General features: G+C 44.5%; 2 long non-coding RNA genes across 3 annotated transcripts in view; one reads left to right on the forward strand and one right to left on the reverse strand.

The window, feature by feature from the left end:
* Positions 1–26,593, forward strand: part of LOC142054378 (uncharacterized) — a 94,849-nt gene that overhangs the window by 50,500 nt on the left and 17,756 nt on the right. The gene's annotated exons all lie outside the window — the stretch shown is intronic.
* Positions 885–5,171, reverse strand: LOC142055723 (uncharacterized). Its single transcript, XR_012660007.1, has 3 exons — positions 5,070–5,171; positions 4,277–4,379; positions 885–2,992 (listed from the first exon to the last, which is right to left on the reverse strand). It is a non-coding gene; the product is annotated as an uncharacterized LOC142055723 (long non-coding RNA).

Below are 26,593 nucleotides of genomic sequence, written 5' to 3' on the forward strand. Positions count from 1 at the left end.
TTTTCTTTTCAAATTATGCATCTGCCTAGATGTGTTCACCACATAATTGCTGTAGTCACTACTGGGAACACAGATAGCCCCTTTAATACAACCACTAAAAGCCTTTTGATTTAAAATGATGTCTTCAGTTTTATGGCCTTTCTGTGCTTCTGGTAGTATCTTTCTGCAAAGAGTAAGTGGAGAGACAAAAGAAAGCAGCGCAAGACCTACCTCCAGCAGTATTTCCACAGCCCTATTACTAGGGAGGGCTGCTCACACTGAGGTCACTGCTAGGAGAGCTCATTGCCAAGTGCAAAATATGTTCAAAAGTTACTTTGTTATAAGATTAAAAGCTCTATCAGGAAAACCAGCAACATTCCCCGGCTTGTGGAAATCAGTTCTGCTGCATTCCAACCCGGGATGTCCTTCTGCCACTTTTTTCTTTCTGTGGAAACACTCATAAATTTGACCATGGTACTCAGAGATGAGCTAGACCTGTTTGAATACGGTCCCTTTGAATCCGCCCTCTCTGCCTCCTTTGTCACAAGAAGAGGTACTCTCTCTCCAAGCCTTACATCCCTTAGTAAACTAAGGGATATTTTAGATATCTTGCTGTTTGTTTTGGATTAAGTGGCGCTGTTTAGGGAGCAATGTTCTCTTCAGTGTGAATGGGAGGAGTGGAACTTGTAGTTCCAGTCTCAAGAAAAAAGATATTTTCACAAAAGGTAAAGAAGCATTTTTATGCATATGTAGGAGAGGGAGGCCTGCTACAAGATCTGTATTTTGGATACCTCACAGTTTAAGGGAGCTGCAATTTGGGCCTTGATTAACAAAGCCTATTCCTAATGCTAATAGGAGAAAAAAAACCCAAAACCACAACAAACAAACATTATCTTCAACTGCAATTATTTTATTTGTATTGACAAATTATTTAATATACAGTAATTGGATCCTTAATTTAGACACTAATTTGATCTATCCAACAATGAAATAAAGGCTGTTGACTATTTATCCATTAACTCATATAGGAGACAAGCACAGTGTTATTGAAGTGATTTGCGTACTTTCTGAAGTCAAATATTAATACACACATGTCTTTCCCAAGTTTTAGCCCATCATTAAAGCTCTGTGAACTTCTTGCACTAACATTTTGGTCCAAGCTTTACTGCACAGTATGATAAAACTTCATTACACAATTAGGCAAAACATCATTGCTCTGTTGAATAATCATTCTCTGAAGGCACTGAATGCAAGCTTTAATTAATCTCTCATCTATGTCCAGACTAAGTACCTTGAATAAGCCCTAATAATATTGCCATCTCCCAGCTTTCTTAGGGACGTAGTTCTGAGTCTGTTTGCTTGTTTGCAATTATGTCTAAAATTAACTATTTTAGTTATAAAGTTAACAAAGCAAGGAGGAGTGTAAACTTCTATTGGCACACAGAGGTGGGCCTTGCACTGGCTATTTTGATGCTCTCTCCCTCTTTGTTATTTTTGCACCATGTCTTCCTTACTAACTTTTGATATGGGCTATTGCTTTCCTCCTTAAAAACCTCAGGATCACAGTTCAGTTTGAAGGCTGCACGTGTTGATTGGACCTGTTGTTACTGGAGCCTTTTCTACCAGCACTGTTTTTCCCCTGCTGTCAAATCTCCCCCCATCTATTCATTCCTCCTGCTTAAGGCCTGTTTGACACTGTTGTAATGACCCCCCTTGGGAGACGTACAATTGGATTTGTAAGTTCCCGCATAGCTCTTGCTTTTTAATGTTTGCTCCTGAGTCAGCACTGTATGCATGGCTGACTAGACTAGAATGAAAATTTGAATAATTTCTGTTCTCTTCCCTGGATTGTATTGCTGTTTGGTTGCAGGGCAGAAAAGCACCTCTAAAATGGTTTGGGAATCTCATACTCTCACGTGGAATGATATTGTAATACTCTGGATGCCTAATTTTTCCATATATCTTGGTATCACCCGGCCATTTTTGTTAGACGGTACCTGAGTTTCACCAGAGTTTTATAGTTAAATACAACAGATGATGGATTTTTTTATCATATAGCAGCACCCCTGACAGACAGTACAGGCTCTCTTCCAAGTTGCACTTGGTCATAAAGTATGTGGCAGCATGAGGCTAAACTTGTATGCTGGTAGAACAATGACCTCATAGCTAGACGCTGGGGTAAAATTAGCTTTGGTCAAAATTACATTTTGGAGCAGGGATGAATGCTTGTCCCATGTGTCCTAAGAAAGGGAAGGTTATTTCGGGGAATCTCTGGATTCCACAAATGCTTCTGGACTTCAGAATCAACTGATTGCTTTCCCATAAACAGACTGTGGGGGTTAATGTTTCCTCTGCTTCAGCCAGCCACAATGGGTTTGGCTTTACCATCTGAACTACACGCAGGCTTGTATCCTTACATCATGTGTTGATGATTCTTGTTCTGCCGTATACTTTGGCAGGGAGTGATGCAATCTATCAGAAACTCTAAGCAATTTTCTTTTGGGCTGCATACCCTTAGTAATCCAGGTAGCAATTACCCAATCTGAATATTTGGCAAGGAGTTCGTAATCCCTGTGGAGAAAGCATATGCAAACCTGGCTCTGACCTGATTAACTTTCTTAGTTCCCTGGCTTTACCAAATAGTACTGAACACCTAAGGGGAACTAGCATGTTCCCAGGTACCTCTGTCCGGAACAACATCAGTAAAAACTAATCATCCCTTCTGGATTTAGTGTTCCCTTTCATCCGGGGCTGGCTACATCCCAGGTGGGTGCAGCTTCTGGCAACATGCCCTACAACGTAGGTGTTATTCTCAGAACAAAAGTAGAGGGCTGCCAGATGTCCAGTGTCACCTGCCCTGAGGAAATTTTCCTTCCAAATCTCCAAGTGGATTGTTTCACCAGGTGACTGTGCTTGTTGTTGCGGTCTGCTGATGTGACCATGTGACAAAATGCACTGCTTGCTTCCGTGTTCAAGGGAAGTGGAATTTAACTTGCTCAGTTGTATTTTGCAGCTGCAAAGAAGGAAAAAAATAGAAGTAAGAGTACAGCGCAGGATGGGCCAGCATGTGTCTTATTTCCTGCGTTCTGGCAGCACTCGTGAGGGGGAGGGACACGGCACCCTGGCAGAGACTATGGGCCAAATCCTCAAGAGTTCAAGAACTGCACTCAGGAGTGGAAAGAGAGCTAAGACTATTTTAATCGCTAGGTGACAAAGGGGCTTGAATACAGAAGGCTGTTCAGTTCATAACAAATCACGTTCATTTCGTGGTGTTCCCTTTTCCTGCTTTTCAGAGGTGGCTGTAGATGGCCTTAGTGTATTTCTAATTGTTTTTCAGCTTTTTTGGACAAGATTATTCCATGTTTCCTTGCATGCTGGCAGACTTAAGTGAGATAGAAACATTACTTGAGGGCTAACTTCCTGCAACATCACCTTCTTATTCAGGGCCCAAACTTTTCTCACAAGAATACATCCGATGTCACCATTATGAAACAGTCCAGGATGGTTGAGTATGTCCCTTTCCTCAGCCAACCACATCTGTCTGATGTGTTCAGTAGCAGGACCGGTTGCTCTTGACTCACGAAAAGGAATAGCTTATGTTTTTTAGAGCTGGGTTGTCAAGGGTGGCCCTTAATGAGATTTGAACTCATTCTCTTAGTGGGGTGGTTTAACTGCTCATCTCTAGCCAATAAATCTAGTAGTCAAGGGCACAGCAGAGAGATACAAGGAAGTTCTTTTAATCTTCACGCAACTTCATGGGTGAGGTCAAGTTCTTACCCTATGATTCACCAACAGATTTTGTTGGGATGAGGAGGTGAACATCAGTTCCCTCATGCTGCTTTGTCAGTTCCCACATATCAGCATTTTTCCCCATCACGGCATGAGGGAAATGGATGTGACTCATACTTCACAGGTTTCAGGTAAAGCAGAAATCAGAACATGAGAGATGTTGAAGGTTATGACAGTGCTAAAAGTAATGAGTCGCTTTTCTCCTTAGGGAATCTGCTTAACTCCCTCAGATTTTTCCAGAAAAGAGCAAAAAAGGACAAAAAAAGGAGAAGGGCAGTGAGGAAAGGAAAAGGAGCTCCCATTTTTTGTGGTGTTACTACACAGAGCTGAGCTGCCAGGTTAGTAAGATCTACAGGGAGACTGGGGTTAGTGCTGGTGGTTGACTGGGTGCCACTGCATTCCTTGCAGCAGGACTCTGGCCAGTGACATTACACCATCAACTCTGAGGGATCACCAATAGCACAGATTGCCAACAGGAGAGGAAAACAACAGACAGAGTTCTTGATACCTAGGAAGGATGAGCTTTAGTGACAGTCTAGCTGTTCTGTCCACTGCTATGACCATTCCCGGAAAATGAAAGTGTCAGCACACCTGTCCACAATCTTTTCAGCCTGTAACAGAGTTGTTGCTGTCAAATGTAATAGAATGTAAATATTTGTGGGGTTTTATGTTTTTGTGGGTTTTTTTAAACTACAGAGTTCCTTGCTTCCTTCTCTTCAGCAACAAGCTGTGGGTCATTAGTATCAATAACAGAGATCTCTCTCATGCCACACCTAAACTAAATTGTCAATAGGAGGTGTCGTAGAAGATTCACACATCATTCCAGCAACTGTAATATCTGTTGGGAAATGCAAAAACACCAGGTGCATAGCTGCTGGTTAGAGTTTCCATTTACTTTACCTGGGGCTTTTCTGTAACATGCAGCAATGTACGTCACATGCAAAAAAAAAAGTAGGTGGAAGGTTCTTTCCAAACCACATTGACCGAAAGAATGTACATGTCAGGTAAGCTGTATGCTGACGTGCTCATGCGTTCTGCAGTGGAAAGGGTTACCTTGTCAAGGAAATCTTCCTGGTGCAGGTGTGCATCCTAGCAGATTCATTCAGAGAGTGAGAGATGAGAATGAGCCCTCCCTCATCTGACATGTACAAACAGCATTTTATCCATTTGTCTCCTAGGACATTTGCTAGCTGTCTCGTTAATCTTTTACTCGAAGTCAGACATATGTATTGATGGAAAAACAAACCGTAGACCACAGACCCCCTGCCTCGCATTCCTCACCTCCTCAGAATAACACTCACCACAGAACCACGCAGACAGCACTGATATTACAATGGGTTTGTAGCTGCATTTCCTCCTTGCACTTGTAAAGCACCTCTTCCACTGCTGTACTCATAAGCTGTTCTTCGTACTTATTATTTGTACTACTGAGTAACTACCTACCCCCTCCAGTCCATGACATGCCCTTCCTCGTTAGCATTTTGCATATATACAATGTCTCCTGTATCTCTGAAGTTAAGGTGGCTGAGAAACTGGGACTGGAATTGCTTCCTTTTAATACCAAGTCACAGAGTGCTCTGTGCACCTCTCACTGACCTTCTGGAGGCTTTACGAGCACCATTGATTTTAGTTGCTTCTAACAGAACAATATCAAGGGCAACAAAAATACAGGGCCTGATCCTCAGCTGGGTGAATTGTTTTTAACTTTATTAAGAGGGAATAAGAAACCTGTGAGCCAAAGCCAGTAGCAGAGTATAGAAAGGGAAGTAATTTCAAGAACAGAAATATCTGTAAAGGTTAATCACCCGTTATCTTGCCTCTGACTTCATCATCATCTGGTCCCAACAGACTTTGAGAGCTAAACAGGGCCAGGTTAGCTCAGTACTTCAGTAAAAGAGCCTGGAGGTTGTTGTCTTGGAGGTGTTAAACAGTGATCTTCTATCTTACCCAAGCAAGCAGATTCTTTTGCCTCTTGCATCACTGCACTATCTGAGCCTTTCTTGCATGTCTGCCTTCAAGCCTGCCGGGTTGATTGGTTGTGAATATTGCCTGAGGTTTTCCAATGCTAATTTTATTTTTAATAGTATTTATTTTCTCCAACAAAGCTCTGCATGCTCACATGCTGCATCTCATTTTAAGTGAGGTCAGAATTTCTTTAAATAGTAATTATTTGAAAGGGAAGAATACCCTCCAAGTCCTCTAAGAATATTGTTTATAAATATTTTTGCTTTGCATCTCTGTAAATGAAAATTGCCAAAGCAGAACAAGGATTTATTTTCAGTTCTCTTTAATCTCAAAGTTATGCTTTGTACTGTGTGACATGGGATTGACCCTCATGGGACTGAATTCAGCCTGAATTATCTCAAATTCACATTTGTACATTGTTCAGGGTGTTTGGTCAGGAAGTTTTAGGCTGTCTGTTTCAAATAATTCATACTTCTAGTGCTCAGACTCAGTAGAATCCCCAGGGACTCTAGTAGGCTTTGTAAGCACTTCTTCAGGTGAGAATGTATTCTTCAGTATGAATTTAGGTTTGATACAGTTATAGAGCCTCTCCTCTCCCTCTCCCTCTCGTTACATTTCTTCCTAAATCAATTTTTAGTTTCCAGGTTCCCTTCACAAAAAATGCCTCAAAAAACTTTGTGCAGTGCCTAGCACAAGGGGGGGTGGGATCATATCTTGTTCTGCAATACAAATCACTACTTAAGAGTTAAATGAGAAATAAGTTGGATGGACTACTGACTCTTCTCCAAGAGGCAGTCAAAGGTTTGTAATAGCTAGTTCAGTTGACATCCCAGGAAAGAGGAGCTCTCTGTTCTGGAGGCTAGTGTTGATGATAATGGTGTGACCTTTGCTGTGTTGCCTTGCCAGATCCTTCAACACTGGGATAAAAGCAAATGCTTCTAGCAGGGTCCTGTAATTCAATTGTCAGTCCAGCGCAGTCCTTATTTTTGCTTGGAGGTCAGTTGCAAAGCCACAGCCTGCTGTGGTGGTAGCAATACTAGGGAACTAGTAGGAGATAGCCTTTGTGTAGTACATTTGGCAGACAAACAGTTAAATGATGAAGTTGCTATTATTACGGATTTTAGTCCATAATAATCTGGGCCAGATTTGAGTTTGTAATCCCATCCTGAAAAGTGCATCAGTCCATCTCTAACCCTGGGTTCACTGAAGACATTGAAGTTCAACATGTAGATTAAATTGAAAATTGTGTTCAATATTGGGTTTTGTACAGACTGATTTGTTGGCTGGAAAGCAGTAAAGCTAAAGAGGAGGCTGAAAGTGAAAGTGCTGTGGCAACTCACTGTAAACTTCTAAATCCCTGGCAGATAGACTACAACCAATTGCTGTTACTTCTCTTACACTTAGATTGATGGTAAATTCTTCAGGGAGCGGCATCATTCCGTTCTGAATTGTGTCCTTGCTTGGTCTGTGGCCACGCCTTCTGGGCTCAAAGATGATACAGATGGATCCTCTCTACCCCTGCAAGTGACCTGAGAAGGCCAGATATGGCTGCTGGTCCTTGGGTGAGCCATCCTCTCTGCCAACCTCCTTACTGAGGTACTGGAATGAGAACAAGGAGAAATGCCAGTGCGTAGGCCAGCCTGTCCCGCCTGGCTGGGCTTCATTGTTTGTCTCTTAATTTAATCCTGTAATTCATTCAGGGAACAGTAATGTTAAACTGAGCATCCTAGATAATTTCTTGCCCTCTTACTAGGCCTCCGCAGCCTCGCCTGGGTCAGCATCCTTCAGATATCCACAGCCTACCACAATCTCCTGCCTCCCCCTTCCGTTCCCCCAGCAACTTGCTGTCCTTTAGCCAGGTTATGCATATTTTTTCAATCCTGGTTGTTCATGCTCTCTGAGCACAAGGCTTAGCAGAGAGCTACGCTGCCAGTGCTGCGAGACACCCCAAAGGGAGTTTGGCTGTGGCCCTGCCTGTTTTCACACCTCTTTGCAGATGGAGGCTGCGGACCCCGCTCCCCTCCCCGGCGCCCCTGCAGGCCCTCTGCCCGCCTTTGGCCTCCGCTGTCAGAATGACTTTGGCAACTGCCACTGCTGGATTGCATCACCATGCATGTCTCCCAGGTGGCTGCAGCTTTAAAAGTTGCCTATCAGCCTGTCTATCTGGTATTACGTTTCTATCTTACCCATCTATCTGGGGTATCGACTTCTGGGCTGCTTTTGCAGTTTTAATCACATTTTTAATTGCAGTTTGGGCACAGCAGTGCTGGGATGTGGGTGCTACGTCAGCAAACATAAATCCTGTAGTTGTTCAGGCTTGGACCCTGTTTTTATGGCGTTGCAGGAAATGGAGGTTTGGCGCACCGGAGAACCGTGGGGATAGGTGATGCGGAAAAGAAGGTGAGCACAGCATCCCCTCACGTGCCTCAGAAGCCGCTCAAGGGAAAGGAGCAGCATAGCTAACTGGCACCATCGAGGAGACGGCCAGCTTCCCCTCCTGTGATTTATATGGGGTTTATGGTGGGGTGTGGCCAAGTAGGGTCAGTGAGGAGCAAGCACATACGGTTACGTGGGATTAGCGAGGAGCAGACAGACAGCAGCGCAGGACCAGGCAGGGGAGCCCGCACGTGGGATGGCTCAGCCACAGAGGCAGCTGGCACTGGAGCGCTGATAAGGAGAAGAAACAGATGGCCACGCAAGCCCTTACGCATGCCTTCCTGGTAGGCCTGCTGGAGGCTGGTCCACATCCCTTATTCCCCAAACAAAAATAAATCTTTTCCCTTCTCTTGTTTGAAGAATTCATGTGGCTCATTAAAGTTTACTGCCATGAACATGCTCTTGCAGTCTTTGCCCGAGTACATCTCCTCTGCTTGTGGATGACACAGGATCAGTCCCATTTGGGCCTCTACCCTGCTGTTGTGACATGGTTACAGAGCCCTTCCCTCGCTGCTGCAAATGTGCAATATGAAAATGGGAAAAAGGACAGGAAGATATAGAAATACATATTACATAAGATCCCCAAAAAACAATTCCAGAATTGGCCTTGAGACCAAGGGGAGCATGTAGCCACTTGTAGGTGTGCAGAAGTTAACACGACAGACTGCTGAGCGAAATTCGTTTAAGAGGTGTTCTGTATCACCGAGGTAAGAGCGGCGCGATGTGATGTGGCAGTTGCTGTGGAAACCTTTTGGCTATATGGCGGAGAACAGAATGCAGTGCAGAAGGTAAGCAGATCCTAGGTAGTGCCTAGGTGTAGGAAGCAAAGCTCCAGCATTCAGCATCCCCTCTCTGCTGCAGTTCATTGCTTGCAGGCTCGTGTTATGCAGCTCTGTCTATTCTCTGTTACTACACAGCCACCATGGGGATGAGGTTTGGAAAAAGCACAGAATGTTTCTAGTAGTGCAGATGTTTTCAATGAATTCACCCTTCAGGACTGAAAGCAAAGGAGGCCTGGAAGGGGAAGAGTGTTTGTAGTGAAAAATATTCGGTTCATCCATATGTAGACCCAATGTGAGCCTGGGAGACACTGATGCCCCCTGTGAAGCGACAAGTGCCCTCAGTCTTCACGGAAGTTCTGCTGAAGGCAACGGGTATGTCTGCATGGCAGCGGGAGCAATGACTGCTTTTTGGCTCGGTAAATCAGCCTTTGTGGCTGTGCTCCGGCTTCTACAGTACACATGCTCAGTATCTCTTTAGAGGCTTGTCTGATGAAAAGGGAAAACATTCAGCATCCTGCCAGATCAGGGCCTGGATTCTGAAATATTTTTGTAGGTTAAAATGAGAATGCATATGCATGGGCTTGTTTTCAGGCGAGCTGAGCACTTGTAGCTTGCAGAGCTGGGTGCAAGTGTTAGATGTTCTGAGTCTCCAGAAATCAATCTCAGAACTCTTTTTTTTCCCCTGATACTATCCTTATCAGCCTTGCCTCCCTCTCATCTGCTGTTTTATTGTATGTTATCTATGGAACTGTACTATTTAAACCATTTATGATACCGTTTGTTTGGGAAACAGTATAAAATCTGCTCTATCCATCCAATTTAGGGGTTCACACTGCTGAGTAGCAGTGTGAACCCCTGAGTGACTTCCAAGTAAAATCAATCAATGACAGTGAAATCAAGTGGCAAGGCTGTGGACGTCACTCAAAATAAGGCTGTCTTTCCTCCACCATGGCTCTAACTCAGCCAGCAACTTGGAATCTGGCTCATTTAACTCACTGTGAAGCCTTTGGGTGCAAATTTGCCCTCTAAAATCTTCCAGAAGTCTCATGACCCAGTCCCCGCACCTTTCACATCTTAGGGAACTGGTAGAGACGAAAAATTTGTGTGAGGCCCCTTGGCACTGTAGTATCTCAAATGCTAACCTAATTCTAGGGAGTACCATCAACTGTAATCTTATATGAATAGGCTTTGCAGTGTTACAATATTTCTGCAAATGTTTAAAAAGGTGCCAATGTATATGCAAAAAGGCAGGTATAGTTATAGCTCTATCTGTACTTTTGATGCCCTCCCTCCTTATCCCCACATCTGTTTCCAAGAATGTCATACCTGGAAAGAATCATTTCAAATTAATTCAATTTGTTTCAAAGCAGCCTAAGCTTCATCCCTCACAAGGGCCACTCAATCATATTACTGTTCCTGTGAAACTCCTAATGGGACACAAAACAAGTAAAAGTAGATTCAGGTGATCTCACATATTAAACATACTAATTAAATCTGGCAGCAAAATGACTTTGTGAATTTCCTTTAATCCTGTTTTTAAATTAGGCCATATGTATTTTGGATCCAGATTTCACTGGTGCTCTATTTTCTGTGAGCTTCCTTTTAACCATGTCCTGTGGCCAATTCACATCCAATTGTTTGAAAATCAGTCTTAGGTGATAACTCCGGATGATTACATATGAAGTGTCTAATTCTGCTTTCAAATCTACCTGTTCCTTTGAAAAACTTTGTGAATATTTCATATGGGAGGCTCAAAGCTGTACCAACCTGACTGTCTCTACTAAAAACCCAAATGTGATGGATCTCTGTGTTTTATGAGAAACTCCCTAAAGGAAAACTAGATTTAGGAAAGTTGGAATGCTTGCTTTAAATCAGTAGTACTTTTCACATTTCCACTTTATAACCTTACCTATGGGGAAATATGAGCTTATTTATATAGTTTTGCGGTGACATGCTGACTAACAAGACTAACAAAGGCCATACTGACTAACAAGGGCTTCTTCTTGAAGTCCTCTTCTGTACAGTCTTGGTATTTAACCCACCTGTAGAAAGTTGGGCTTGCAGTTCAAGGAGGTCCTTGTTGTTAGTGAAAATGTTAGCAGTCAGTGTCTACTTGAATAAATAATCAGCCCTGATGGGTCCACTCCACTGTTGTGCACATTTTAACTTCACAAAGCCAAAGGTCCAGGTGGCATCCAGGATATATGGTGGTACCCAAACAGATTCATTTTTAGGAGATGGGAGCAAATTCTGTGTTACTTCTGGGACGTAGGATGCTGGTGACACTTTGATCACTCATGCTTCCTGTGGTATGCTATGGTTTTTATCTGTTTTAGTAAGTTTTGGTTTTTTCTCAGGTTGTTAGGAGTGTTTTGTGGTCTGTGCTTTTTTTTTTGTGTGTGTATATGTGTGCACGCGCGCGCGTCATGTGTCATGTACCAGTGACACAATATATGCAATAAATAATACAATCTGTAGCAGCACTGCTTTCGCATAATAGTTATGGCAGCAAAATTCTTTCTTGGAGCAGCTTTCCAGAGCATCTGAGCCAACCATTTAGCTGGAGTAACCTGTTACAGCTCTATCAAGCTACGTAGGACTCCATCACTTCACTGCAGCAGCAGATTTGGCCACCTTTCTTCCATCAGGAATTAGTGGATGGGAAATTTACCTAGATGTACACGCAGACACACAGCAGTGCACACCCAGGGTCCATACCAGCATGTGCTCATCAGAGCTCCTGTTTTGCAGGCATGACAATCTGGTCTGTTAGAGAGAGTTTGTGTCAGCACAGTTCTCTAGATCTCCATGCACTTAGTGACTCCTGCACTGGGCAGTAACATCTGAGAGCAAGGAAAAGCTGCCAGATACATGTGTTTGTGGGTACGCATATGTGCATATGTGAGAAAATAAGTGGTACTGTTGAATAAACATCCTATCTGCAGAGGTGTGAGGTAGTGGCGTTATTTAGGAGTGTGCCGAAATGATCGATGCTAAAAATGTTGTACTGCTGAACTCCACACAGTACACATTAAAGAAAAGCCAAGGCAGGACATATTAAATTTTATTGAGAGTGGGTTTTGCAACTCTTTAAGAGGCCATGTGCCATGCTTCCTTTTTTAGGATCCAACGACCAAAATTAAAACCAGTAAATCTTTCTAAAAATAACCTGAGAAAAACTTTCCGCTATGTGAAAATGAAGCATGTTAATGTCCTCGTGTGCCTCAATTTTCAAAAAACCCAGCACCTTATTGGGAAGCACAGTCTATTCCCTTTGCATGATACCAGACTTCGTGTATCACCTCTTCAACTTGTTGCCGATGGTGTGAGACTGGGTGTGACCAGTTCTGGCGTTCAGGGCAGTAACATTGGTAGGGATGGGGGGATGCTCTCCGCTAATGGAGATGGAAGACCCTGACTGCGACGGGCTGCCTGAAGAAGTGAACAGGATTTGGATCACTAGATCTGGGGAAGATGGAGTTGTGGGAAGGTGAAGGATTTAAAAGTCAATCAGATACAAATTTATTACATGGGTTTTAATGAGGAATGTGTGCTTTGTGGGCATGGCTGTACACATACTCACTGTTTGCATTCAGTGAGCAAAGACATGTGAAAGGTGTTTGCATAACACGAATGGGAAGTAAGGTAGGGTTGTTCTTTCTCAGAGTCATGCTTTTTCTGTGTATATATATATAGAATTTACATTTATTGCAGAATATTATGTACTTAGACTGTGGCATATGTTAGGCTTGGTATTTCACTATTGTATGTTGAATTCCTGGGGGGAGATGAGAGAGGCAGTAAAAATAAGTAGGGTCCTGGGGAAGTGATCATTGCCCGTTAAAGGGGCATGTAGTTTGCATAAGCAACAAGGAAGGAGATTATCTTAGAGATTTTGGAGAATTTCCTCTCTGCATACTTGGAGGCAGAAACAGAAGTGCTATTCAGATCTTTTAAGACCATACCTTTGTGCTTTCCTCTGCATCTAGAAAGTGCCCTGCCCAATTTGTGCAACTGCAGTTTGAGCAGAAGAGTAGTGACAATTCCTGCGCAACTGTGTCTGTTCGGTGGGCTCTAGCAGGTGGTGAATGTGGAGGGAAGCTCCTTTGCTGAAGCTGGCTAGAACCAGAATGTGGAAACATGGGTGGAAAGGGCAGCCCTGTATGAACTCAGATAGTTTTCCCATCTCTTAAAATCTCCGAGTCTAGATTTTTGGAGACCGTCTCCTGATAAAACTCTGGTATATGTACTGCAAGTGCAAGTGGGAAGCTTAATGGTTTCTGGAAAGGTAATGAGTGAAAGCTGCAGTGAACACTAGAACAGCCTTTCCTTCCCTCAGCCCACTTGGCCCAAATGAGCACTTTCTCTGCAACCATTGGCAGTAATAAATAACCTTAATTTAAAACGTCTCTTGTTACAGCCTTTATTGTATTGGCAGTCAGTGCATAACAAGCCAGTGATATACCAATAGTTTTGTACTGATAAAAACCCAGTCAAGCCAACCACAGAAAATAGTTTTTTTAAAATGTGTTCTGAAATGCTTTCTTTCAGTGCTAAAAACAGTTTACAGGAGATGTTGAAAACAAAGCGCGAGATGTAGATACCATGTGTTTGCTTTTTAAGACTGGGGTAATGCCTAGGAAAATCTTTGCTTTCAAAATGTGCTTTAAACGGAGGGCCAAACTCACTGCTGCGTGGTCGTGCAAGATTCTGGCAGAGCAAATGGGGCTGAACCTGTTTGCAACAGCAGTTGGTGCGATCTCAAGCTAACCTCGATGCATGTGTCTGGCATCAGTGGGACATTTGCCATGAACTGTGCTAGGAGATAGAGCCAGGCCCCCCACAGGGCCCAGGGCTTCTCAGGGATCTCTTTTTGTTCATCTGAGCCACTTCTGCCCATTACAAAAACTGTGGCCAATTAGCTGTAAAAGCAGATGTGCCTCTGATATTTCTCTTCCTCTAAAGGTTACAGCCCAGATTGCTCTTCATGCTTGCATCGCAAAAAGGCAGGAGGCAGGGGAGAGGAGAAGGAGCAAGGAACGTTTGCTAGTGTGTTTGCACATCTACTGAGACACAAACAGGGAACCTGAGGAGGAATCAGGCTTTTTTTTCCCCAGTAGCAGCCCTTGCAGCAGGGAGGATAGGGGGAAGGCTGGGGGAATGGCAGGGTGTTCTTTTCTTCCCCACTTCTCTGTTCCCATCAGCCCACGGAAGCCAGGCACACAAACAGCAATGAAGTTCCTTGGTTTTCACCTCAGCCCACTCGCTCGGGTGCTGGGAGTTTTGGGAGTTAACCTAAGCCTTGAGAAGCAAGTCATCCCGCCTCTCTTCAAGCAGAAGATGTCAGACGGCAGGGTCCCAGGATGTGCACCGGGAAGGGGTCTTGGTGTGCTGGCTGCAGAGGGAGCTGGGGAAGATGAGCACCTCCGAGGTGAGGTTAGTCGTTGCCGGTTACACCAGGTCGACCTTGGGTAGGCTGGGGCAAGGAAGAGGGCAGCCCTGCAGTGGTCCCTGCGCTGCTGGGCCTCCCTCACAGCCATCGAGTCCCTCTGCTCGGGCTGCTGCACAGTGTGAAACCTCACCGTAGGGCCTGCGCTTGGGGGATTTTTCTGGCGCTCCTCGGTGGTGCTCCCCGCTGACCCCCTGAGCAGTTCGGCTGGCTCCTCGGTAGAGCCAGCCTCTCGGCGCCTTGGAGCCGACTGTCAATTCCTTCCATGTCACCACCTCTTTTACTCTGTGTGTGGCATCAGAGCAGCCATCAGGATGTAACTATAGACTCAGACTATTTAGGGCCGTCGTCGCTGCTGGCCAACACGTACAGCAGGTTGACTCACAAAGGAGAAGGGACTCTTTCTTTAAATGTAGTTTTTCAGGCTTGAGCTTTTGCACTGCAGTGGACAGGGAGTGCTGCTTAAGTAGAAAAGCTGATTTAAGGGAAAGTTTCCTTGTTTTATTTTATGATGGGGGAAAAGGAGATAGTTCTCTTGCATGAAATACAATAGGAAGGCCAGAATCCCCCAGGCAGGGCTGGTGGGATGGGGCAGCGGTGTGAGCTGGTGTGAGTGATGAGAGTCGGGCCTCAGGCACTTCCATGCTGCGAGGGCTGGTGAAGCTTTGGATCCCCTCCTGACTGCAGATATTCACAGCAGCATTCCTTGTGTGACAAGCCTTTTTCACATTTCCCCATTCAGCTGATTGTGGGTGCTGCGCTATTTTAAACCCACATGGAAGTATGTTTTTAGGACCATCTGCTACCGGCCCTAACCCAGATGATACAGTTAGAGCCTGCCCACAGCATCCTCCCCTCCTTCAGACAGTTCCAGGAACAAGCGGTGAGTCAGTCCCACATCTGAACTCATATTTAGCTAACCCTGATATCCTGCCTATCGGAGAGAAATGCACAACGGCCTTCCCAGGTGCAAAGGCCCGTCACTTCCATTAGTTAGAGGATGCTTGGAATTAAAAAAAAAAAAACCAAACCAACACCAAAGCAAACATCACATTAGTTAGTGCATTGACTCCTCTCACTCTGCAGAGTGAGGAGGGAAAAGCTGTTCATTACTGCCAGCAGCTCACCCCTCTTGCTGAAGGGCAGTTTCTGCACTTGGCTGACCAGTGGCCTCGTAAGCCTCCCCTTGCCGTTAGCTGTGGCAGCGCTGCCGAGGCAGCAGCTCTCCCTTGTACCAAAACGTCTTTGCACAGCTGGAGCGTGGTTAATTTTTTCTTCGGGCACTGGGGGTGAGTGTAGGCGTCTCCTGGAGTGCTCCAAAGGCCAGTGTCACTTGTCAGAGTCCCTGCCTTCTCTCACTGGGCAAATGTTAAACACACATCTGTGGATCTGGATGAGGGTCTTTTCCTCCACCTTAGGAGCTTCCTGAGCCTGAAATAAGGTTTCAGCCAAGGGATTGTCTGAAATACCCTCCCAGAGATCTGCGTGACTAAGAACTAGTGTTTATAAGCCATTAATTGGTGTATTTTAAAATCCACTCTTTGATCCCTGTATGATCCAGCAGTCGCTTTCTGGCCGTTTGGCAAAAGCGGCAAAATGTGCCCTGCTCTGTCATCACATTTCTCCTGGATCCGCTCAGCACATTTGCCACCCAGCAGGTTAATGACCCATAATTACCTTGTTCATATAATGAGGAAAGCTCAATATCTCCACAGCGGATATGCCAGCATCCAGCCCAGGCACAGCCTTCCAATGTTAAATGATACCTGAGGCCCTGTCCTGCTCCCACTGAAGTGACGGTAAATCCCTCACCGCCTCCGCACAGCCACCAACTTCCCAGTTCTGCAGCACAGAGGAAAAAGCCCTCCCTGATGCTACTGGCAGCATTACCTGCAAAATGAGTGTGAAACCTGAACGTTGTTTTATTTAGGCTACACGGTAAGTATTTGTGTGCTTCCATGTATGCACAGATCAGGCCTGGCTCCCGGGAGCTTTTGCTGGTACCCTGTTTTGATCAATGCTGATTTAAATAAGCATCATGGACCTAATTATTTAGTGCTGCTCACATGACACTGAATTTGCTACGGTACCCTTGAGACAGGCAGGCTTTATCCTGCTCAACAGAAACATCCGCAGCTGTACCACACACTGCTTCAGGCTCCTTGGAGTTACTTCATCGTCGCCTGACAGCTGTGTCCCCTGACCATTATCTGGTGGCCACATACTTCAATAGCAGACTGTATGTACTGTATGCACTAGACTACAGTGTGACCTGACAGCTTGGCTTCCTCTCCCAGAGTATATCTTCTGCTACTCTTTAGCATCCTACAGTTTATCTGTGGTCAGCTTTCTTACCCATTTCCTGCCAGCTGCTACTGGTCTTTTAGTCAGCTCTGCCAGGCATACAGGCAATGGTGAGCTTTCTGAGCCTTTCGCTATGTTATTTCTTGGATGTAGGCTTTGCAGAGGCTGCTCTGCAGTTTTATATACAGGATTTCTTCATAGGTAGTGTCATGGCAATTAAAGAATATCTCTCTAAGAAATACGCCTCCTGTTTATGACACGGTATTAATTTTATTTCAGTTCTTGCAGTGTTATGGCTGAGGCTGGACGAGCACAAAATTGTTTCTAACAACAATTGAAACTCATCTCCTCAGCACACAGAGCCCAGCATTTGGTATCCTTATTCCCTCCTTTGCTGAGTTGTCTCACAGAGAAGTTAAAGCACTTGAGGGCACAAGTCCCCTCTCTGGATCCAGAATTTGGTATTTTACAGGATGATAATTCCTCTGCCTAAGCCTTCTGGAAAATGGCATGTTCCCCAAGCTGTGACCAAGCTGACAGCACTGAAGCATGGTTCATGTGCCTAGCTCCGTTTGGAGGTGTCCCCGTTGCCACAGCAGGGTGCAGCAACTGGGGAGGGTCAGTATTAATGGACTTGACCCTTGCTCCTGTTGCTCCTGCTAGGTCAGGTTTTAGGCTGTTGGGGCTATTTTGGGAAGCACCTGCTCTGGGACAACCAAGTCTTTGGAGCTCAGGGCTACTAAGTGAGGGTTTTGTCTCCACCCTGACTTCCCCTGGGTGGGAGCTCGCTTTCCAGGAGCACCCCAGTCAGCCCCAAATGAGATAAGTGTTCAGTGGGGCAGAAATTAGCTCCCCAGCCTCTGGGGCTCTGGCCTATCAAAAAAAAAAAAAAGGCTTTGAAACAGTGGAAGGAAAAGAGGAAAAGAGCTCAAAGCCTTGCCCAAAGAATTTCCTTTTTTCTTGTAAGACCATGACCATGTTCTGTTCAACCATGCAGGCTAACTGCACGCCTGGAAGCAGGAGTGCTTAGGCCGAAGGCTGAAGCAGACCACATGGAAGATCAAGGGGAAGAAGAAATTGGGCTCATACAGTGGAGTTCACAGCTGGCCTTCTGGGAGACCCAACATTCATGGCACAGTCTCTCAAATGAGAAGCAAAGCAGAGGTGTCTTCCTGCCATCCAAATGTAGGAGAGATTGCTTCCATCCTTTCCCATTAAGCATTCATTCTGAAACCTAATCATGACAGCTGGGTGTGAGGGTTGTGTTCTTGTTCTGAAACACCTTCTGGAGGAGCGTATCAATATCAGCAATACATTGAGGATGCCTCGAGAGGTTTGTCTCACTATCCTAGAGCGAGCATGTGTGAATACTCCGTGTTCAATATTCAGCATTGTTGCCTGCTTCTCTCCCAGTCGCTTTAGTAGACATACCTAGGAAAAATCCAGTCCAGCTGAGCACCACAGAATGCTAAAATGGAAATTACCTGTTAGATCTTTCTGTGCCTGCTGTGGGGCTCCTGCCGTGTGTTTAGGGAGTTACAGATTTTAAGGCACTGATGCATGTGACTTATTAAAACTCAGGTTCCAGTGAACCCACTTGACCCAATGATGCAGATCTGCCAGTATAACTATTCATCTCTCCATTATTTACTACTCTGGCAATTTTTAAAATTAGATCTAACTTTCAATAGTGACATTTAAAAAATTTTCTCCAGATAGTTCCTAAGGATAGTGAGCAGCACTAGGCTACGAAGAGGTTTCTGTGGGATCCCATTAGACATCTTCTGAAGATGGGGATGATTCAGTTAGGATTGCCTTTTCGAGCACTATTGGCTCACCAGCTTTTAATCCATTTAATGTGAGGTACATTCATTCTGAATAGTGTGAATTATTTTAATCAGAATACCATATGGGACTGTGTTAAATGCCTCACAGATGTTGAAACCCATGATGTAGACAGAGATACCTTTATCAGCTAAACTTGTAATTTCACTAAAAAGGCAACACAAAGCTCATTTGACAAGACTTTTCCACATGCTGATTACTATTAATTACGCTGCCATCTTTGAAGCCTTTTTCAACTCTGACCCACATGAGCCTGTCTGAATGGGATGAAGCTGCAATGTAAATGAGACATGGGGGAAGAGGGCACTCGCTGAGCTGTGTCATCTCCAGGCCAGGAGCTGCACTGGGTAGTACTAGTCATGAAAGGATGAGGGGAAAAAGACTGTTACCTTGTTAACCCTTCCCATCAATCCATTTGATTCCTTGATCGGTGTTAGGCTAAACAGCCTGTGATTGCCCAGGCTGCCTGTTTTGTCCTCTGTAAATAGCGATGCCTCATAAGCTTTTTGCAAGTCTTCTGGAAGTTCTCCAGTGGTCCAGGATGTGTGAAAAATCAACATGAACCTTTTAGAGAACCCTTTGGTGCATTTCTCTAATATGCTGAGGTGCAACTTACCAAGTGCTGCCGATTGAAAAATGTTCAGTTTTGATAGCTGCTGTTTAACTTTCCCCTAAGTAACTGATGGAATAGAAAGTGTTTCCTTATCACTGTGAGATAAGAATACATCATCCTGCTACTTTCCAAATACAAACCTGAAATATTTATTAAATACTTCTGCTTTTATGAATCATGACTGACAATTTTGAGATTCCTATCTGGCTGTGGAGCTATCCCATTGTTAGGATTTTGTTTGTTCCTGATACATTTAAACAGTTCCTCTTTATTGTTCTTACTGGCTGCAGATTTGTGTGTTGGTGCCTTTAATTTCCTATGGTAATTTCCTCACTGCTGATATGTGTACACACACTGTCAAATCCAGATGCAAGTCCAAAATCCAAACCACCGAAGTTTTAATGAATCTGGACCCCTGTTTTTGTCTTGACCCAATACAAACAAGCAGCTGTAAAGTTTAGATTGAGGTTTAATTTCTGAATTTCATATCCCTTTCCCCTGAATCCAGAAGAGCTGGCATGTTAGAAAGCCACCTCTTATTCAGTGAATCTCAGACTTTCAGCATCAAGATTAGGAAAAAAAAAAATTGTTTCATTCCTGTGAACCAGGAATGAACTGGTTTGTACTAAGACAAAAATATCTGGGTTATTTTTTGGGTGGTGAGTATGGACTTGGGTACAGAGGTAACTGGTAGATGGGGCTGTTTGTCCTCTGCTCCCATGCAGGGCACAAACTTGTTGCAGAACTGGCTACTAGAGGATTTCTGGCAGCGGGGAGCAGCTATTGAGTACGGAGGCCAAGCTCTTGCGCCTTGGTCTGGGTGCTGCTGCAGTATGGGCAGATGGGAGATAACGGGACAGCGGGAAGTAATGAATGAATTGTATCAGGGCTGAGGCCATACACGTTACCTCCCTGTCCTGCTGAGCAGTCACTTGCAGCAGTGCTCAGACCTGGGTGTGTGGATAGAGGGTAAGCCTAAGTGCTGCCCTGCTTTCAGTTTGGAGGTGGGCAGCAGTGGCATCTGGAGACATTGGGTGGGATGAGTGGGACTTTCCCATTGCTTCCCTCCCAGCTGCTGTGGGGGGTGTCAGACATTTTTCACCCTTCTTGCTGCTGTCTCTGAACCAGCGTGCTGCCGTGTGCTGCAGTTGTGCATGCGATGTTGTGCCCCAGTGACATAGAAAAGCCCTTCTAGGTAACAGCAGGTGAGTTGTTATTTTTGATTGCAACTGGGTGACCATTTATTGACTCTTTGGCTGGTAAAGTTATTTAGAAAGTTATGCAGCTGGAAGAACGCTGCAAGCCTGGCTTACAACTCTCCTCTCTTTCACAGTAATAGACTTTGATTTGCCGTAGTTCATTTCCCTCTGAAGTCTGCTTTTTGTAGATAACATAAAGCACTTGGCATAGTGGTTGATAACTGAATGTATGAAGCATGACATTTTCCTAGATACAGTATGCCATATGAACACTTGTTTTTTGTATCAGAACCCATAAACAAGAGTTCACTGAGGGCAAATAGCTTGCTCAGGTCCTGTGGAGATGCAGGGAGAGAGAGTCGATGCTGAGGGGAGCGTGATGTGGTCACAGCTGCTTGAGGAGGGCATGTGGCAAGAGAAGGCAAAGCCCAAGGCAAATGATTCCTGTGAGCCCGTTGGTAGCAGGTGAGGTGATTCATGATGTGGACAGAAAAAAAGTCTTTTGGAAACTTAATTTCCTCCTTACTTGTTTTTCTGTCCAGTGATTAAAATACTGACATATTTTTCTGTCTCTGGAGCACAGCAATCACCCTCTCCTCCCACCTCCCCCAGACCAGAGAAGCCTCAGAAATTGGCATTAAGGACAGGGACACCCCTGCTGGGTTTGGTCCTGGACAGCCATGTGGGGGTAGATGATGGTACCTATGCCGAGCCCTCCGGCAAGGCAGTTAACCTCTTGGTTTTTCCCTCACCACCCACAAAGAGAAGCTAAAAATAGTAGCTGGTCTTACAGAGTTCTGGGAAACTTAATTCCTTAGTATGAATAAAGCACTGAGCTTGGTGGCTGGAAAGCACTCTGTGCTGTAAGATGGAGCATTAGGTATACCAGTGAATATGGAGAATTGTGTAGTATATTTTAAAAGTAATGAAGCTTCACGCCTTCAGCTTTGCTATTAAAGCTTTGCCGAGAGCTGGATTCACACTGCTGTGCTGCTGAGAGTCATTAAGGGTGTGCGTGAACCGAGGGAAAATGACTGCCCTTCTCCTTAACAACCCTGAAGGTTTTACACGAGCAGCCTGGCTCCAGCCAACACAGGACTCACCCAGAAAGGTAAAAGAGAGAGAAACTGGTCGTGTCCATGAAGGGCAGCTAGAAGGATATGGGAAATACATAGCTCTGGTAAGACAAGTTGAAGATCCTTGGGGTTGAATTTTCAAGCCTCCTTTCCTAAACTGTGAATGCAAGCTGCAGACAGGCAAGTATAGGCCAGAGACAACTCAAAGAAATGCTGACTTGCTCATGAAAATGCAGATTTTACAGTTGTGTGTGTAAGAACATTCGCATAGCAAGTAAGAAGCTGTGAACTGCTTCCCTTGATGCAGACTGAGCTTAGCCATCTTTGGTTCAGGCTCGATTTTAAGGGAAAGTAAGCTAATTATTGATTCTGGAAAAGAATCAGGCGTCTGTTTGCATCGAGTTTTTGCATTCTGTTTCAGCCGTACATTTATGAGATATCCAGAGGCGCAGGAACTGAAACTGAAGAAAATATTTGTGGGATTCCACAGAGACGGAAGCTGCCACTGGTTTGCACGTGTGAATTTTGCCACTGCATTTTGGTGGCTTAGAATGAAAGTCTGGTGCTTGCTCATAATAAAAGTTGAACCTAAAACTGGCCGTACTCAAATTCCCAATGCCCAACAAACTGGAGTATGGGGGCTTAAGGCGGAAGAGAGGGGCAACACCAGGTAAAGATGCTGTTATATTTATTTTAGTGCTTAGAGTTGATTAGAGTTGGGTGAAAATGATAAACTGAAAGGATTCTGAGTAAACCAATTTAAAATGTAATTATGAAGGGCTCAAGATAGTGGTGTGTGTGTAATTATGTTTCTTGCCTGTGTGCACTGTACTCAGTGATTTTGTTCTGCAGCTAGTGGAAGGGGAGGAAGGGGTGTGCAGGGGAATAGCTGCGTGGGGAGCAGCCACTGTTAATGAGCTGCTTGTGCTGGGGTTTATCCTGTGATCTGAAGGTGCGCTTTTAGCTGTGCCTCAGCTGGTGCTGAGCTGGGTATCAAACCTGATGTAGCCATAGCAATGAGTAGTTCTGTTTCAGTTGCTCAGAGCTGGGGGCAAACAGCTGGTCAGGCAGTCGCAGTGAGCTTTGTGCCGCTCTCCTGGGGTGCTCCCAGGCTGTGCCACAGCGAGCTTGTACAAAACCAGCTTAGGGCCACCCATGCAAGCTGTGGTGTGGTTTGGGATGAGACCACTGACATTCTGGCTAGCGGCATTTCAAGGTTGTCTGTATTGTCCTTGTGACCAGCAGCAGGGAGTAAGCCCTGCCCAGTCAGCAAGTTATCATGGGCCAGCTCATGTCCACACTGTTGGAAGCAAAAGTCACTCCAGGACAGGCTTGTGGCACCCACACCGCATGCTCTGAAGTGACCTGCATCCGTGGGGAGCAGGTGTACAAGTCGGGTGACTTGTCCCCATCAACTGTGCTTGGCTTTCCTGCTAGACACTGGCCCGGGGCTGGAGCCTGGGGTGAGCAGGCCAGTGCAGCATTGACACTGCGCACATCCAGGAGCCGTGCAGGGCAAGCCATGCGGCTTCTGCAGAGGCACCTTTTTGAGGCTGTTGCATCTGGGCTTCCCTCCAGCTGTTTTTCTTCTGTATTCTCATATTACCAAAGGCACAAAAGGTCAGGGAATATTCCTACCATCCTTCTTATGTTAAACAGGGAAGACAGTGAGGGACAGAAAGGAGAGAAGGAATTGGTGGAAGGTGGACTCTGACAGGGAAGTCATTAAGGGGGTGAAGTCAGGAGTGCAAAATGTGTTTTATCATCAGCGGTGAAGGGGCATGATACCAAATGAGCATGTCTGAGTTAGGTAGTGAGCTGAGCGCAGAGGCATATTTAGGACAGAAAGTGAAAGGACACGCTCTGGCTGACTCATGCACTCATCCATAGCGTGAGAGTTATCCCTTCTGTAAGAGACACAGCCATAGCTGGGCAGCTGCTGTACCGCATGTGACTCGCCTTCCTCTTACGTGGGAAGAGGGGGCAGGAAGGAGCCTCCTGGGGCAGCGTGCTCAACCTCTGCTCTCGCATCCTGTAATTCCTGATCAAGTGCCATCTTAAAAAATAAAAAAGCAGTGTTGTGCCCATGTTGTTTCATCATTTCCTTATGCTCTCTCTATGTCTGCTTTCTGTTACTGGCCTTTATTGGGTTGTTAGCTGCTTAGGGCAGTAGTGCTCTTGTCCTCGCATCATTTGCTGCAGTGGGCCAGTATCATGCAGACTATCACATCGGCACTTCAGACACATCCGCTGACATTTTTTGGACATGGGCTGGAAGATAGAGATGTTCCATTGGGACAGCCACGTTTTCACAGCAGGAAACCCATGTTTCTGTTTTGTCCTTTGATCAGTAGGTGCTGGTGTGTGTCTGAGGTTCCTGGTGATTTTTCAGCACAAACAACTAATCCTTTTCCTACTTAATCATTCAGTCAGCACCAACGTGCGCCTCTGAATAATGGCCTAAAGACCAGAAATTCTAGCCAAATCTTGCATTTTGCTAAAACCACAAACCAAACTTCAAAAAATTGGTGCAATAAGAAATAAAGCTTCCCAATAAAGAGAAAGGAATATTTCAGCTGCTGTCATCTTAACTCTTAATACCTTCTTGCAGGAAAGAATTAGTTTTGGAAGATGGCAAGGGAAATGAAAAGGGGTAGCAGTGCCTACAGCTGATAACACTGACCTGTTTTCCTGGCATTCCTCCAAATGGAAGGCCAGCTTTGCTTGAAATATAGGTGATTCATCACTTGAATTGCAAGCAGATAGTGTGGTGCAGAAGCACAGTCATAGACACATTATTTCAATAACCTGAGTTTTAGCTGTTCTACTTTAAAAACTAATGAAGCAAATAATGTTATGACACAGGTGTAGGCAGTGAAAATGTGTCAGAGAAAGGCAATTAACCTCTGTACTAATAAAGTCTGTCAAATCAGTAAAATATTTTTTATCTATTATAATAGCTAATAAGAAATATATAGGCCATGAGTATTCAATGCTGCAAGCCTTGTGGAATCATTTATACCTTTAAAAAGTAGATGTAAAACTTCATCAAGGAAAAGCAGGAGGTTTTAGTATCTTCTTTGCACAGCTGTAAATGACTAAAAGGTCACAGGGTGACTTGCTGGGGTGGGTTGTGGCTTTCTCAGGTCCCACTGGTATCATGTCCCTCTTACCGCAGCTAAAGTTGGGCTCTTATTTCCACATACAGTCATCCTTTAGTCACTTACCTGTTATATTATCAGTTCTCTGCTGGACATTCATGGGGCGTTCTGAGCTGAAACATGATTGATTAAAAACCAAAGCAAAATGGATTCTGTAATCCAGCTACCTGCCTGGAGAAATGGGATCATATGCGATGGTTGCCTGGAGCAGGAGAAGGTTCTCTGCAGTCCTTGTCCTCTCTCTCTCTCTGCCTCAGCATTTGTGATTTCTCTCACTGAGAGATAGCGTGAAGCTGATGTAGAGTGTGAACCAAAGCTAGGTCAGTTAAATACAGGCCTGACACTTTTTGCTAAGTCATGTAAAAGTTAATGTGGACAAAATCGACTGCTCCCATGGAAGAAACAGCAGTATTTCTGAAACCAAGTGAGCATCCTAATGCATTAATATTTTAAGTGTTGTTGTGCTATAACCACCACTTAGCTGTTTTGTGTTGTATTTAGAACAACTTAGTCTATTGGTGGACATCACTTCTGTAGTTGTCTCATTGTAACTCACCAGAGTTGCTAGATCCTAGAACACTGATGGTACAAATACACCTTAAAACATAGCCTGACCTTGCATGTATCTTTTAGGAGACACGGTAGTAAAACATCCTTTTATCTTGTTTGCAGACACTTCAGACCAATGCATTAAGGCAATACAAGGTTAAACCCCCTTATTACTCCAACAACAGTCACCTGCCATCTTTTGTCTTAAAGCAAAACCTTTATAGTGTTGTGTCTCATATTCACAATCCTACGCAGCCATACCTCGTGCTGGTACGTGTGTGATAAAAGCAAAATTTTATCAAAGGCTTTCATATCTTAACTGTGTCCTACCTCTACACCTACAGAAGTGTTACTATGAAAGGTGTTAAATAATATTTAAATATTAATAATTAACAACAAACACCTCATATAAGTTATCGTTATCGAAGAGCACATGCCCCTGATTATGGTCTCTGTCCTTGTGCTCCCCCACACCGTACCCTCTTACCCTTCTTGGCGCAGAGGACCTTGAGTGTGTCTCCTGCGCTTCCTACCATGGTCAGGACTTCTTGGATGGAAGGTATTGCACTGAAGAGCAGGTGTGGACCTGAATGATGGCCTTTCCCTTGAACAGACAGCGTGTAACCCCCTCCCTTTGTATATGTATGTCCTTCTTCTGATTTCAGTCGAGTCGATTTGTATGACTTTGACTAACCAAGTGATTGATCTGACCACCCATGTGGGTGTGTGTCACATCTTGCACAGTGCATGGGAGTGCTGGTGGCGTTAGCAGCCTTGTCTCAGTGACACCGTTTGTGGTGCAGCCATCCTTTGCCCAAGCCTTCATCAGGCTGGCTCTTGCTAGATTGTATTCAGAAGCTTAAACAGCCCTCAACTCAATTATTCACTACAAAATATGAAATCTGGCTGAACTTGATTAACAGAAATGGCAGAAACTATGTTATTTTAATCACAAGTGAGGTGTTGCCTTAGAATTTGTTCTAATTAAACATTAGGTCAGATTAACTACTCAGAAGGCCTTACTTTTTTACCAGGTTTTAAAGTAATGAACAGTTTGATAAATTTTGAGTTCTTTTAAACAGGCTATTTATTGCTTGGGAAAACAGCTTTCTGTGCTTTTTTAATTACACAGTGAAAATTATATGAAAAGTTAATTTTTTTTACTTCTTATCTTTATTTTAAGAAGCTTTGAAAGGATTAATTAACCATCCAAACTACCTGCTGAGGTAGGTAAATGTTACTATCTCTGCTTTTCTGATGGGGACTCTGAGGCACAAAGCCGTGTAAAGCCTGAATCCACCATGTCTCAATTTCAGAAAAAGACAAGGAAGATCAGCACCTGCCAGGGAGCAATTAATAGATTAACAGAATCAGGTGTGAGTGGCTTTCCCAAGGTCAAACTATAGTGTTGTGGATAGACAGTTGCAAACATTTGAGTTAATGAGT

This window comes from Phalacrocorax aristotelis, chromosome 3 (assembly GCF_949628215.1).
Source record: "Phalacrocorax aristotelis chromosome 3, bGulAri2.1, whole genome shotgun sequence".
NCBI lineage: Eukaryota > Metazoa > Chordata > Aves > Suliformes > Phalacrocoracidae > Phalacrocorax > Phalacrocorax aristotelis.